Source organism: Thunnus thynnus, chromosome 6, assembly GCF_963924715.1.
Source record: "Thunnus thynnus chromosome 6, fThuThy2.1, whole genome shotgun sequence".
NCBI lineage: Eukaryota > Metazoa > Chordata > Actinopteri > Scombriformes > Scombridae > Thunnus > Thunnus thynnus.
The window spans coordinates 34,581,421-34,591,751 of record NC_089522.1 but is presented as its reverse complement, the minus strand read 5'-3'; the positions used below and the strand labels follow the sequence as shown (position 1 = coordinate 34,591,751).

The 10,331-nt window shown below is 40.9% G+C and overlaps 1 long non-coding RNA gene across 1 annotated transcript; it reads right to left on the bottom strand.

Annotated features, from left to right (window-relative positions):
- Positions 1–6,824: 6,824 nt before the first annotated feature.
- On the bottom strand, positions 6,825–10,331 carry LOC137185415 (uncharacterized). Its single transcript, XR_010928863.1, has 3 exons — positions 8,192–10,331; positions 7,195–7,296; positions 6,825–7,108 (listed from the first exon to the last, which is right to left on the bottom strand). It is a non-coding gene; the product is annotated as an uncharacterized lncRNA (long non-coding RNA).

The following is a 10,331-nucleotide window of genomic DNA, read 5'->3' as shown; positions in this document are numbered from 1 at the left end:
CATAGCCAAAGTCTTGAAGAGGGACTCTGTGTTAAAAAAAATAGTTTGAAGACTTTTTTAGTTTCTATTGAGCTCATTTGTTGTAAAGCTGTGTTTTATCAGACTGAGGGACGGGTTGTATTATTCCATCATCCTGTAATTATTTTCTTTAATAATCCATTGATTGTTCAGTATATAAAATGTTAAATGCTTTTATCCAAAGTGACTTACAAGCGATAAGTTAAATTGTTAAATTGCCAGTATGTCTTGTTTCTCCAAACTTCAATCATCCAATCCACCAAACACCAAACAAGAGTCATCGGCAGAATAAGCTGTTTGGCATCGGCAGAGAAGATTTGGCAAATTTTTCATGGGCGCAACCCACATACTCAGCTCTGCTGCTCATCCTACAAATGCATGTTCCTTACAAATGTGGCTCCATTTAAAAGGGAAATAAACAGACTTTCCAACAGATTTATTGCCAAGAAGCATCGTTACAACAAAGAAATAATCTACCAAACACACATTTCCTTACTTTTTGTGCTAAGTTTATATACTTACTTATGTATGAGTAAGTATATATATAAGTAAGTAACAACAGGAAGTAGACAAGTGCATAAAAAATACCATAAACAACAGGAAAGAAGTGAGACGATCAGTAAAAGTGCTAAAAAGCTTAAAGGGGCTCAACTTGTTCACAGAGTTTTCAGGCGTTTCTTGAATGCACCGTGTGGCGCTGGGAGCTCATCCCGCCATCACAGAACAACGAGCAGTTTTACCAGGCGTTAATTTGCAGACGGGAAGGGACATACAGCCTAATGAGTGACTCAATGTATTCCCTTAAGCCCAAGTGAACATCAGATGACTTGTTTTGTCTGACCAACACAAAGATGTTGAGTTACTATCATGGAAAACTACAAAACGAGCAAATATTCACATCTGAGAAGCTGCTACCAGAAAATGTTTTGCTTTTTTTGCATTAAAAAATGACAAAGAATTAATCGAATATCAGAATTGCGGCCCATTAATTTTCTGTCAGTCAAATTTCAGCTCTATAGTACAACCAAGTATAGTGCGGGTCAACGTTTTCCCCAGGAGGTCAGTCCATCCACGGCGAGAGCAGGCCAGAAACACGCCTCCAAACTAACAAGTTCAACATATCAACGTCCACTGTCCCCATAGCAACCAAAACATCTGTTACTGCAGGTTTAAAGTGATGTGACAGTGCACATTAACAGCTGATGCAGTTTATTAGAATGTCACTCGCTGCAGAATTAAAGTTAAATTAGCTAAATGATGTAATATTAATCCCTGTGAGTAAATTTGTCAGCCTGGATTTGACCTTTCCTACTGTGTAAGTCAGGGAGTGAGCCAGCACTGTAGCGGCCCTGTCTGGGTCCTCCAGCCAGAGATTGAGAGTCCCACTGCAGTGGACTCAGTGTACTGCTGACGGGCCTCTGGTGGCCACAGCACCAACAACCTTCCCCCCGGCAGGGTGAGTGTTAGCACTGAAAGACAAAACGTTAAGAGGAAAGAGAGATAACAGAGAGAGGAAGAAGTGTAAGAAGAAGAAATAAGAGAGAGATGGAGGAACTGACTGAGAAGAACAGAGGGAGGGAAAGGAAAGACATAACCAGAGAGACGGAAAGACTGAGAGATTAGGTCAGTGAAGAAGCTTAAATGAGGAGAAAGAGTTAGAAAAACTAGCAGAGGAAGAGAGATCATTGAAGCCAAAGTAAATTTATTGTGGCGTGGCCTCTGGCTGCCCTCTCTCTCCCTTTTGTTTCCTCTCCATCACCCCTTTTTATCTAACTTTCTACTTTTTATCTTCTGTCTCCTCTTTTTCTCTCTTCACTTCTGTTTTTCCATCCTAACCTCTGCTGCGTTTCTTTCCTGCATCCACGTCTCTTCCTGGAGCTTATTCTTTCTTGTGTCATATTTACATTATCACAAATAAACGAGGCCCTCGCAACACCAAACACCATCGTCATAGTTTATATTATAGTAGTTAGATCACTAGAAACTCAACTCAAACAGCATTTTTGTAACAAACCTGTTGTCTGTTAAAATGGGATCACATTTCATTGAGTCATCAACTTCCAGCTGACTGAATGTGTTTGGTGTCCTCTACAAAATGGGAACAGGCGAAGTAGTTAAATCAAGAGCACGAATTACTAAAGGTGCAGTGTGTTGAATTTACTGGCATCAAGCAGAACAGACTTGGCAGAAATGGAATAAAATATTCAAGTATGTTTTAATTAGTGTATAATTACCTGAAAATAAGAATAATTGTGTTTTCATTACATTAGACTGAGCCTTTATATCTACAGAGGGAGCGGGTCCTCTTCCATGGAGGCTGCCATGTTGCTACAGTAGCCCAGAATGGACAAACCAAACACTGGCTCTAGAGAGGGCCTTTCACATTCTTGTGGTCACCATAGGTTTTCCTACATGCTTGGAGAGAGGGGGGGGGGGTATTCAGGTGGTTGAAATCTGCAACCTCACCGCTAGATGGCACTAAATCCTACACACTGGTCCTTTAAATCGAGAGCACACATTCCATGATCATGATCGCGGCCACTCTAGTCAACGTATCTGACTCCACCGGCGCACCGCGGTGCGTTTCAGAAGCGTCCCAGAAGCGGCTCTCCGCTCCGCTGTGCTAAAGATAGGCACCTCATCTATTTTTTACGGAAGCCGCGTCGAGCAGCACAGAGCAGATCGAGCTGGGCAGGAAGTCTGACACGGAAACAGCGTTGAGCATCCGGTCTATTTTCAAAATAAAACACCCCATGCAGACTCCTTGTCATATATCAACAATAAACATAATTAAAACAGACGAATAATGAAACCATTTAACTACGTAGCCTACTTAACCATAGCAGAAGCACAAAAATCAAGGAAAATGACCAAATCAACGAAAGCTGAGCAGAGGACGGAGCAAAACCGCGTCGGAGCCGGAACGCGCCCGGTGGAATCCCAAGGTCAGTCTTCTGCCTCTAAGTGACCAAAAACACTAACGAAAAAAAGAATTAATGAATGCAGCTTTAAGTCTGGTTGAGGTTGAACTTTCTCAGTGAGTTTTATGTGTACCAAAGTGTTACATAGTGTCAGTGAGTGTGTGAGTATTCAGGTCTCCCTGGAGTCGGTGGAGCTTCATTAATCTGCATTAATTTGACTTATGTAACTCCCTCCGTCTCACCAGCTTCCTCTCACTCTTCTGTAATCAACCTCCTGTTTCTCTCAGCTGCTCATCACCAAAAACAATTATCATCTTGTTTCTTCATTCTGAACAATTGATGGAGCGATTCTGTGATTTTTGAAGGTTGTTGAAGGACTCATATTATTCAGACTCCTTGAATAAGTCCCCCTCTGGCACTTCTCAGTCTGATTTCTACAGAGGATCTTCGGTGTAGAAGTAGCCAATTAATCAATCAGTCAAGCAACAGAAAATTAATCTACAGCTATTTTAAAAAATGATTCATTATTCAAATCAGTTTTCAAGCCAAAATGCCAAACATTTGATTGTTGTAGCTTCTTAAAGTTAAGACATTGAAGTTCATTTTAACATTAAAGTAAATTAAAAGTGTTTGGATTTTAGATATTTAACAGACCTAGCGATTAATTGATCATTCCTCTCTCTCCTCCCATCTTTCTTGTCAGTATTCATACCTTCTCTGTCAAATATTGACAAAAGTCCCCCAAAAGAATCTTAAAAAAAAACAACAAAAAAGTAAACTTGCCGTATTGTGAAAGTGACCCACTTACACCTGTATGCAGATGATACACAGTTATATATGTCGTTTCTATGTCCAGTTCTTTGAATGCTCTTATTACCTCAGAGAAATGTTAAACTTTAAATAAGATTCTTCTTGTAGGTTTGAAACTAAAAACAGAAAAGCTGAAAGTTTGACCAAAATCTGTCCAGACAGATGAAGACAAAACAGACTTTCTGAACTATAGAATACTTTTGATCTGAGGAGGACTCGCTCTGTTTTTTAAAAAAAAAATGTATCTGTTGTTGTTGTTTGTGTTTTGTTTTGTCCCCAGTTATATACTTAAAGGATTAGGGAGAACATATTGTGCATATTTTAATAATTTCAGTGAGCTGTAAAGCTATCCATAATTAAGGACATGGTTGCTGGCTGCTAGATGGCTTGTTTCAGCGACCAGGCTTCATTCGGCCGCCTCTTTGTCCATTCTGGACAGTTAGGCGGAGTCAGGCGCTGCCAAGATGGCGACGGCCGGAGCCGCCCACTTTCAGCTTCAAAACCGCTCTTCAGAAACCGATGGGTGACGTCACGGTGGCTACGTCCATATTTTTTTTACAGTCTATGCACAAAACAGCTGTGATATTAATTAAAACACAATAATCTGCTTAAAGTATCTCGACTAATCTATTATTTCTTACAACTTCTGAAGGGAACCAATAATTTTGTCTTTGTAGAATCAGCATGAACTCAGTTATTTACTTTTTGTTTTGTTCCACTGCAAACAGAACATAGACATGCATTGATAATAAAATATATTTTAATTTCAACACTGTTCAGGGTGAATGGTGCATTATTTTAATAAAAGGCAAATGTACCAATAATTTCGGCCACATCGGTACCCTGTTTAACATCCAACATCAAAACAGGATATAAATAACAGAAAATCACAAAAAGCAGAATATGAAGCCTTTAACATTGAAGCACTTTTCACTGCATGACAGGTTCTATGAAATTTTTATTATTATTATTATAAAACCCTCTGGGGCTGTTTGACTGCAGCACATCAAACACTTTAACCTTACATTTTACACCTGATGCTCTAAAATAAAACACAGCCGTCACAGGTACAGTAGTAAAAATAAGCAGCATACTCAGAGTACACAGTGTTACTGACACGCTGAATATTCCATGGCCCATTTTAAAATAAAAACCATGAATCACACAAAGCCTAAAAAGCCAAATCACACGGTAACGCACATTATGTCAGGACTGAACACACACACACACACAGAATAATATCAGCATCAGTCAGGGTTGGGGGCAGAGACGGAGAATAAAGCGCAGGAGGAGGAGGAAGGCATTTTGAGACAGATGGTGACGAGAGGAAAAGGCAGAGTAGGAAGAAAAGAGACAGATAGGAGGAAAAAGAAGGACAGACACAGAGAGAGGAGAGAAAGAAAACCCTGAATGGATGTTTAAACTGATGTTGCTCTCAACCAATCAGAGCATCCGCCTGCCTTCCTCCTTGCATCCGGGCTCTGTGATTGGCCGGTAGGGAGCCGAGATGCAGAGAAAGAGAGAGAGAGTGACAGCAGGATAAGAAAGAAGAAGAAGAAACTGTCAGATGAGGACAGGTCTGTTCTTCACTCCTCCGTCTCTCTCTCTCTCTCTCTCTCCCTCTCTCTCTTTCAGTTTCTCAGCAGCATCTCTGCCTCGCTCGCCCCTATCTGCTCCTGTTGTTGCTGCTCTCCTTCTCCTTCACTGCTTTCTGATTCCTGAGCAGAGAGAGAGAGAGAGGGAGGTTTAATGCGATGGACCTGCTGCCCACCGACTGCTGTTACTGCTGCTGCTGTTTACACCGCGGCATCATGGGAGCTGTAGTTTCCTCTGAGGTGCAGGAGGACAGCTGATCAGCTAACAGGGATTGTGGGTTATCAGAGTTTGGAGATGTGAGCTGGTGGGCGAACGAGGCTCAACAAACTCTCTCTTCTCTCTATATCTTTCTGTTCTCATTATCCATCATTCTACCTTTTCCTGCCTCTCCTCTGTAGTTTCTTTCTCCTCATCCCCCCATTTTTCTTTCCATTTCTTTCTTTTTCCCCCCATCTTTCTCTCTCTCTCTCTCCTCCTAACTCGTACCTGTCCGAGGAAAAGTCAGGATGGGTTGTCGTCTCACTCGGACCAAGGTGAGTGACCTTCTGCAGGTGTGTGTTTTGGGGGGGGGGGGGAGATAACGAGATCTGATGGTTGTTGAGATGAACTGCTCTCTGTTAGATCGCTGTGTACATTCAACACACACACAAATCCACCAACCTAGATCATACCAGTGCAGCCAGACAATAGCTGACTGAAGGCTAGAGGCCATTATCTCTGTGTTACTGAGGAGGATGAGGAGAGAGAGATACTGGAAGATATGAGGTTCTCCACGTTAAACTAATTACTTTATAGAGTTAAAGGCCCAGCTGGTAATTAAAAATTATGCATGAAGATAATTGAAAGATCTCGCAGAGCCAATTAAAATGTTGTTTTCATATTGCTTATTACAAATGTGTGAGGAGAGATGTAAAACTGTAACGACGTACTCTAACGATACACTCAATGTATATAGCACTTTACAAAATGAAGGTAACAAAGTGCTGCACAGGGCCACAAAAACAAGATAAATGAGTAAAAGTACAGACGATAAAATAAAGTAAGACAGAGCAAAAGATCCAGGAACAATTTATTGAAGAGGTAAAACGAGGTATACGCTCGGATAAATGCCTCCACAAAAACATACTTACACATGTAGAAGTATATCGATGCACACACAGTTACATACACATATATGTACACACAAACACACAAAACATTGGCACATTACAAGAACGCCATCATAAAGAAGTATGTTTCTAACAGTGACACGGAGGTCGACAGTCTGACTGTTTGGGGTTCCTGACTCATTGATTTATACATGTAAATTAACAAATGACTGAACAGGATTTAGCTTTTCTTCAGTTTAACTTCTATATTAACTGTTTTGTTATCTGTTATGTGTCGTGTCTGAGATCCATGTTCTTCACCCTGAGCAGAGGCTCACAGCTCACAAATGGATCACATGTTAAAAGAAAGCTAGAGCTGAAAACAAAAATCCTACTTAAGTAAAAGTACCAATGTATTAACAGCAAAAAGTAGCGGTTTGGTCCCTTTGACTGATATATTATTAGATATATATTATTATTAGCTAGTTTGAACTACTTTATATACAGTTAGCTACTTCAGTTGAAGTTTCGCTCTACTAAACTACTAAATGACAGAAAGAAGAAGAAGCGTGACGTGTCCCCTTTAAGGCTCTTCTTCCAGTTCACTGTGTCAATCACTGACTGGTGTCCTTCATCCACTGAGTGAAGCTAACTGGTGTTGATGAAGGTCACCGTCTGACTGACAGGAAAAAGAAAAGCATGTGAGAGTAAAACAGTGAACCACGTTCATGCAGAGGCATCTTCCATCGTCATTTACTGACCGACGTCGCTGCTTCGGTGTTTGTGGTGGAAACGGCCGCTGGTGTGTGATGGAGTCAGAGTCTCCAGCAGTGAGCAGCGTCTCTGCCGCAGCGTCCTGTAAGCTGGAAACATGGAACAGACATTCACAGGTTGAAGTTTTGTGAGGAGCTGCAGTGTTTGCTTCACTGCTCCGCTAACAATTGTTGTGAGTAATTTTTAAAGAAAAAATGTCCAAATTCTCTGATTCCAGCTTCTTAAATGTGAATATTTTCTGGTTTCTTGAGTCTCTATGACAGTAAACTGAATATTGTTGAGTTGTGGACAAAACAAGACATTCGATGACAACATTTTGGGAAACACAGATTCACATTTTTCACCATTTTCTGACATTTTATGGACCAAACGACTGATCGATTAAATTGAACCGACAGATTAATTGATAATGAAAATATTGCAGCCTTACTAAATACTTCACCTTCGTCTTGTAAAGCCAATTATTAAGTTATGAAATTCAAATCCTTTTATAAAGCTGAACTACAAGATAACAGACAGACTGCTATGACCTGCAAGGCCAGGGTCATGTGACCAACAAGCTAGCACTACCGCTAATGAGCTAATCTGCTAGCATGTTTACTGATGGGACGACCACCAGCTGTGGGTTTGACTGTGTTGTTTTGCGAGATTTTATCTGAAAACATGGAATATGGAGGGATCCATACATGTCTGTTTATTATTAATAGATACAGTATAATACAAGTCTGTTTGTTTTATGATCACATCAATTAAAGGAGAATTTTCTCTTCCTGGTCTACAACCTGAGATGATACGTTGGTGGCTCTGATGGATGATTAGCTAACAGCTTATTGACTTGACTCCTCTCAGGCTGCAACTAAAGAATATTTTGCACATTAATGTCACAGTGTAGCAGGGATGTGTGGACCCCCAGAAAGCAGGACTGAAGAAAACCGCTTTATTTCAGCGTGAGTATCCAAACAACAGCTGACAGGACGGGCATACCTCCGAAACGAACAGACTTAACAAGACAGAACAGGTATAACAAAAGATCCAACAAAGACTGAACAGAAAACCAGGACTTAAAAAGAAACTGAACTAACGAGGAGATGAGGTGCAGGTGGAGAGGGGAGTGAACAGACAGGGAGCCGATTGGCTGAGGAAACACAGGGAGCAGGCAGGGCTGATGTTGAGGAGGACATGAACACAAAAAAACAGAAAACCAAAACCCAGAACACACAATACTCTAAATACAACCCGTCCAAGAACCACCATGAACCTAAACCCAAGAATACAACACGCCAGGCTAAAACAAAAGGCAAGTCCAAACCCATCACCCAAATATAACAAGAAAACCCACATGACCAGAAAGACTAAACAGAAATCAAACCAGGAAACACAAAAACACAAAGAGTCCAAAAAAACACTAGAAGGCAGGATGTGACAATTAATTACAATGCTATTTCTCTCTCTCTGTCTCACATACAGTACTGTGCAAAAGTTCCTAACAGTAAAGTGAGGAGGCTTTGAATAGTTGTTATTGATCAGTTAACTTGATCCAGAGTTCAGTAAACAGCAGGAAGTTAATCAATATCTGCTGTGAGCAGCTTTGCCTTTAAAACAGCAGCAGTTCTCAGTGTTTCAGGTTCTCGGCAGGTTGGTTGTTCCTGCATCTTCTTCTTCTTCTTCTTCTGTCTCTTCATGTTAATCTCAGACTGACTCCATGATGATCAGAGACCATCTGTTGCAGGACTCCTTGTTCTTCTGGTTGATGTTGAGGTTCTTTATGACTCTGGCTGGATGTTTGTTGTCCTGCTGCAGATGATCAGACGCCTCCTGATGCTGCTGCATTAAGGAGAAGAATCTAAACATCTAAAATTTGCACAGTACTGTGTGTAAACTGATATGTTACATGTTGTTATAGTCTATGAATATTCTGTGTTTCATGTCTTGTGTTGTGAGAGTATGTGACGCCTGTCTTCAGCCATCTCACAGATCAGGTCACCCAGCAGCCATCAGATCCAGTTATGATCTCGCTGCTCTCTCTGTCTCTGTGTGTTTCTGTTTCTACTGTGCTGTTTGAGCCTGTCAGAGGTCCGCTGGTCATCTGATAAGGTGTTTGTTTACGTGCACCAGAGGATGAAAGCTCCTCTGACATGCGTATCCAGATAATCGTGTGTTCCGGCGTACCGAGGAGATGAACATGTGCCAGAAAACATTGGTCCTGCTGTCGTCGTGGCAGACTGTTCAGCTCCGCGTGTCTAAAGAGCGCGTCGAGCCTTTTGATCATCGAGGCGTTCAGCCAGGAGATGTGGCGCTAAATGGAAACACAGCTAAGCTACAAACTGCTCGTCACTGAACATCGCAAGGGAAGAAAACGCAAGAAAACAACAATTACCGGGGATGTGAGTTCTCACCACAACATGCAGAGAGGAATAAGGAGGAGAGCTAACAGACAAACACTTTCCAAGAAAACCTCCCAGCGGACGACTAATTTGAGGAGACGAAGCTGGAGCACTCTCGGAAACGTGTTATTATTCTGCTTCTACAGAGCAATAGAGCATAACAACGATTTTGTTCTCTGTCTTTTGTTTTTAAGAGCACTCTGATTTGCTGCAGATTAGTCATCATTGGAAGTCTTGTCTGGCAGGATTTAGTTTGAAAAAAAAAAAAAGAATAATGTCTCATGAAGAATCAAATGAGAAGATCAATATCAGTCTGTTTAGTAGAACCAGATATTTTATATTTCAAAATCCAAAAAAATATGTTTTACAGCTGCTGGATCAAAACACATAACTGGAAGGAAAACATCAGATTAAAGATGCTGACGCTACTGACAGCTCTCAATAAATTCAATTTAAGAAAATCAACAGAATAACTCAATACTCACATGCAGCACTTATGTACAGTTCTGAGGGACTTGAGTATTTCCATTATACTTTATGCTTCCACTGGAGCACATTTCAGGGAAAATATTGCAATTATTACTTCAGGACATTATTACTTCATCTGACAGCTATTCAGTCATTGAAAGGGACATATTCTGCTTTTTGTGGTTTTCTGTTATTTACATTTAGTCCTTTGAGACGCTTTTATCCTTTTATCCTCTTCTGTGAAAGGAGGAAAAGTCCTGGAACTCTGATGG